Below are 6126 nucleotides of genomic sequence, written 5' to 3' on the forward strand. Positions count from 1 at the left end.
GACACAATTTAAAAATGTAGGTGGCCATTGAAAATTTACCCTACGCTCACAGCGAGGTAAGGGTAGGTTGTAATTATGGGTATTGTCTTTTGTCCCGTTGGAATTACCTGTCTGAACAACAAATGGAAGGGCAGCGGTAACATTTAACGTATAGGTGGTAACATTAAAAACAGTCTGGTTGCTTATATCACCTGAGCCACTTGACTTGCCCCCATTCGCCTGCTTAAGAGTCTGAAATATGGCATCAAGCATCCACGATTCGTGAATGCCATTTAAAGGATCTAAATAACTAGCAAACATCTTAAAGTCTAACATCAAACAAGAGGGAAGGGAGGCGCTACTATTACTAGTCAGGCAAAGGGTTCCCTGTAAATCGTAGCTGGTTGCATTATAAGCTTCTTCTCTATAATCTACTTGTTGGCAGGACAAATCAAAAAGGCAATCTTTTATATACAAATGGGGCAAGATTCTAGAAACATTAGTAACCGGCATGGGAATGGGCCAGGTGCGGGTAACTGCCCAAAAATAATTGTCTTGGCTATTAACAGTCATCAGAAGGGGAGCAAGGGCGAGTATGATGTTCAGGGTCAGACGGTGCTTCCTCGAGAATTGGCTCGTCATCCTGGGGCTGTCCGGCGTCTTCTTTGTCTGCCACTGTTCTGGTTAACCTCGAAGGCACCCACACCATATCGGGCCGCTCCTGAGGAAAAACACAAACAGCTCCCCTGGATCTCTGTATTACAGGATCCGGTCCATGCCATTTGTTATCTAACACATCTTTCCATTTTACATATTCTGTAGATGTTATAATGTGGCCAGCATGTCTATCTGCCGGTGAACGGCCATGATTATCCAAGATTAAAAAATTCAAGGTAAAGAGGGCTAGTGATAAACGATCCTTGGGAGAGGCAGAGCCCTCAATACCCCCCTTTTGTTTTTGTAGCATCTCTTTGAGGGTTCGATTTGCACGTTCAACAATCCCTTGCCCTTGAGGGTTGTAGGGCAGCCCAGTGAGATGAGCTACTTGCATTTGAGTGCAAAAGGATCTGAAGCCCTGGGCCACATAGGCAGGACCGTTATCTGTTTTTAAGGTTACAGGCTTTCCCCAAGCTGCCCAGGCCTCTAGACAGTGGGTTTTTACATTTCTCACTTTCTCACCCGTTAAGGCGGAAGCATGAATGACACCTGAATAGGTGTCCACAGAAACATGCACCCATTTCTGTTTGCCAAACTCAGGAACGTGGGTTACGTCCATTTGCCACAAGGTTAGGGGTTTCAATCCCCGAGGGTTAACCCCGGTGTGAGGCGGGTGATGAAACATCACACATGTCTGGCAGGATTTGACTATGTCTCTGGCTTGGTTCCTAGTGATATTAAAGCGGAGGCGTAACGTCTCGGCAGGTACATGAAAGTTGTAATGGAAGGATTGGGCTTGGAGTACTGGGTCGTATAATAGCAGTCCAAGCTGTTCTCTTGTAAGAGCATCCACCGTGGCATTAGCACCAGCGAGTGGTCCAGGCAAGCCTGAATGTGCCCTTATGTGACCAATATAGAACAGCGTGTCTCTTTTATAAATACACTGTTGTACTTGATAAAGGACTGCCGCAATCATACTTTGTTCTTTAATATGTGATGTAGCCTCCAAGTGTCGAACCGCATTAACAACATAGGAGGAATCTGATAACAAATTAAATGAGCATGAATGAAAAGCCTTGAAAACTTCCAAAACGACCAAACATTCAGTCACCTGGGGGGCTCCAGGGCGAAATTGTAACTGTACTGGCTCGCTCCCCATAACTTGATAAACTCCTAATCCTGTTTTTGATCCATCTGTAAAAATATGCAGTGCACCTGAAATCGGTGTTTGAGAGGTAATAATAGGAAAATATTATGGCACAAAAATTGTAACAATTTATCTTGGGGATAATGATTATCTATCAAATTTGAATAAGCTGTAACAAGAATGGCCCAACTATCTATTGTACCAGCAAGGACCTCTACCTGCTCTTTTGTATAGGGTATGATCAATTTATCTGGTGCATACCCAAAGGTAGAAATTGAAAACTTCAGCCCCAATAAGGCCAGAGAGGCAACAGCTTCAGGGTAATAAGTTAAAGTTTTTTGGCCTTGAGAATGGCTATGTATCCACCATACCGGAGCATCTTGCCAAAACACCCCCGTGGGGCTACCAGAAGTGTGAAGTATACAAAACGTTAATGGGCGCAAAGGATCAATGCGCATCACTTGTACTTTCTGAATTGCGGCCTCAACCAATTTGAGGGCTTCGCGTCCTTCTGCCGTTAAACTCCTTGGTGAATTAAGATCAGGATTACCTTCCAAAATCCTAAATAATGGTTTTAATTCTTCCCTCGTCATAGGGAGATATCCGCGCAACCAATTAATATCTCCTAAAAGCTTTTGAAAATCATTAAGGGTCTTTAGGTGTTGTGTGCCTATCTTAATTTTTTGTGGTCTGATTGTCTGTAATTCAATCTTAGATCCTAAAAATTCCACCGTTTCAGTCTTTTGCACCTTTTCTGGAGCTATATAAAGTCCTTTCTCTCCCAGGGCTGCCTCCAAGGCAATTAAGGCCTGATCTAACTTAACCTTCTCTGGGCTCGCTAGTAAGATATCATCCATGTAATGAATTATTCTTACATCAGGAAAACTCCTCCTAACAGGGGTAAGGGCCGCATCCACAAAGAGCTGGCACATAGTAGGACTATTTGCCATGCCCTGAGGCAGGACCCGCCATTGGTATCGTTTGTCGGGTTCCTCATGATTTAATGAAGGAATAGTAAAGGCAAAGCGCTCTTTATCAGCTGGATGCAAGGGGATGGAGAAAAAACAATCAACAATATCGATGGCATATACGTGCCATCCTTTAGGTAAAGCTGAAAGCACAGGAAGTCCTCTTTGAATCGGGCCCATTAAGGACATTTGTGCATTAATGGCTCTCAAATCATGCAATAAGCGCCATTTTCCTGATTTCTTCTTTATAACAAATATGGGAGCATTCCATGGCGACGTGGACGGCTCTATATGTCCTAGTTGTAATTGTTCTCTCACCAACTGCCATGCTGCATGGAGTTTTTCCTGAGAGAGGGGCCACTGGGGTATCAATACGGGCTTATTAGTCTTCCATGGAATTTTTATATAATCTTCAGTGGCCCCTAAGAAAAACCCAAACCCTTTCTATCATGTTTTCCCTCTGGGATAATAGGCTCAGGCCTACCTTGTAAATTACAGCCTAAACCTGCTCCAGGCATATATCCCTGCTTACTCATAAGTTCTTGGCTAGTACTTGAGTAACTTCCCTCATTGGTTAACATAAGTTTTAGTTGCTTTTGTACATCTCTTCCCCACAAATTTAATGGCAGATCTAGTACGAAAGGTTGAAAAAATCCTTCTTGGCCATCCACATTCCATTTTAAGCTCTTCGCACTCATGTCAGGTGTGTTCTGATATCCTAGCCCTTGGAGTGTTTGTGAAGCCTTTTGCAATGGCCAGCTCTTAGGCCAAAACTGATGGCTCATAACGCTCCTATCTGCCCCTGTATCTATCAGCCCTGTAAAGGACTTCCCTTCTATTTTTAATGTACACATCGGCCGATCGTTCAACTCCAAGGAAAGGCAGGCCATATCTACTCCGGAAGACCCGAACCCTTTGTCTCCTCTCTCCGCGGTATGAGCCGGAAAGCGCTCATGCATGGATGGCACGACTATCATCTGAGCTATTCGATCTCCCGGAGCTATAGAAACAATTCCAAAAGGAGAGTGACACATGATCTTAATGGTCCCTTGATAATCTGGGTCAATAACTCCTGGGAGTACCAGCAGCCCTCTCATTGTACTAGAGGATCTACCGATAACAATTCCCACTGAATCTTTTGGAAGCGGTCCCTTCATGTCAGTGGGGATCGCTTGTACTCCCATACTTTGAGTTAAAACCAACCCGGAGGTGGCACGGAGGTCCATCCCTGCGGAGCCTGATGTGGCTCGTCGGGCGATTTGGGAGGATCCATGTTCCCCTCCTGTATTGCCCCATAGATTTTGGGGCCCTGGGGTCGAGGGCCCCTCTGCATGTTTTTTGACCTGGGAACATATGGGTTGTTTATGGGTTGACCATTAATATCTTTTGTTGACCTGCATTCATTGGCCCAGTGTTTCCCTTTCTTACACCTAGGACAGGTGCCCGGTTGTCTGCCCGCCGGTGGGCCATTGCTTGAGCTCCCTTTGTTTGGACAATCACGTTTCAAATGTCCCTGCCTACCACAGGCAAAACAGCCATTCTGGCGGCTCTTTTGTTTTGTGGCAGCTATCATGGCACGGGCTAGCCCTTCGTTTGTCAATGGGCCTCCAATCTCACGACAGGCCTTTAGCCAGGCATCTAGCCCTTTTCCCTTCCAGGGAGTAATGGCCCTTTGGCAATCTTTTGTACATTGTTCATACACTAACTGCTGCACCAGCGGCATGGCTTCCTGGGCGTCACCAAAAATTTTTCCCGCTGCTTCCACCATTCTAGCTACAAAATCTGAGAATGGCTCATTTGGGCCTTGTATTATCTTAGTCAGATTTCCTGACACTTCTCCTCTTTTTGGGATCATTTTCCATGCCCTTTTATAAATATCATGGATTTGTTGATAAACCTGAACTGGATAAGCTGTCTGGTTCATGGCCCATTGGCCTTGACCCAGAAGCATGTCAGCATTCCATGGCGCTGTATTTTGTGCTTGAGCGTTGACTCTAGCCTGCGCGTGGGCTGCCTCTGTCACCACAGATCTATAATCTAGGTATTGCCCGGTGGTCAAGCAAGCCCACGCTATCTCCCACCAATCATTGGGTGTTAATGCTGAATTCAATATCCTGTCCAATAAGGTTATGGTATACTGTGCGTTGGGTCCCCAAGTCCGGGAGGCCTCGACTAAGTCTTTCAGCTGTTTATATGGAATTGGTTCATGATACCTCCGCTGGTCCTGATCCTCAAAAACAGGAAACGCCATAGACGGGATTGGGGTAAGTTCGGCTAGATATCGAAGAGTATTTCGAGAGAGTCTATGAGCTCCCCCTGCCGTACCACGCTTGTTCTGACCTGGGTATGGCGGTGGAGCATAGCTAGGCTGTGGTTCATATCGGCCCTCCTCATATCTAGCTGCCTCTTCCTCCAGCTCCTCCTCCTCCCACTCAATTAGTTCCTCATCTCCCTCTAGTCCTTCATCCTCATACAAGTCTATGGTGGCAAACTCATCTAAAAATTCATCGAGGGGTGGGTAGAGGGGTGCACTTGGCACGGGTCTCTCACCCTCCTCCCCTTTTGCTCCCTGATCGGGATTTCCTTTTTTCTCTATCCCATGATCGGGGTCCCTTTTTTTCTTACTGGGTTTCTCTTTCTCTCCCAGTTTGGATCCATTTCTTTTGCTATCCTCATCTCCCTTCATTGAGCTTAACTCTGAGAGGCTATCCTGATGCTCTGTCAACGCGCGTCGCCCTCTTTTCACATGCTCCATATGCTTGCCTTCTTTTAAACAAGCACGAATTAATTTCCAGAGCGGGATTGTACCTGCTCTAAGTTGATGTCTTTCCTCTGCCTTGTCGAGGTCCTTCCCCAGTTTCTCCCAACAAGGGATATTTAAGTCCCCTGACACTACGAACCACGGCGCCTGTTGGTCAATGTCTTTTAATATGGTTTTAATAGTGCCATCAGAGACCTTCAATCCCCGTTCTTTCAATAAAGCTTGTATTGGGCTAACAAAGTCGGGCGCTCGACCCTTGCTGCTGTCCGAGCCCATCACCTTCCTTCTTTACGAGAGTCTTATGATGGGACTGAAATACCGAGTTGTCTACCCCGGATTTTACTTTCAGTTTGACACGCAGCAGAGGCACTCCTCTCCGGGACGATCACACCGCAAGCACAGGCAGCAGAAAAAAATTATCAACCCAAAGACTACCGCAGCGATGCCAAACCACACAGGCTCAACCCCCCCCACCAGCAAGCTCGACATACCTGAGGATACTTTACCGACGTCGACCACTTCGCGTGTAGAGTTCTGAATCCTCTTCGGCCCCCTACGGTGTCCGCCGATGTTCCCGGGTTTCGGCACCAGCTGTGGCCCGCCAAGACTCGACC

The sequence above is a fragment of the Chionomys nivalis genome, chromosome 9 (assembly GCF_950005125.1).
Source record: "Chionomys nivalis chromosome 9, mChiNiv1.1, whole genome shotgun sequence".
Lineage (NCBI taxonomy): Eukaryota > Metazoa > Chordata > Mammalia > Rodentia > Cricetidae > Chionomys > Chionomys nivalis.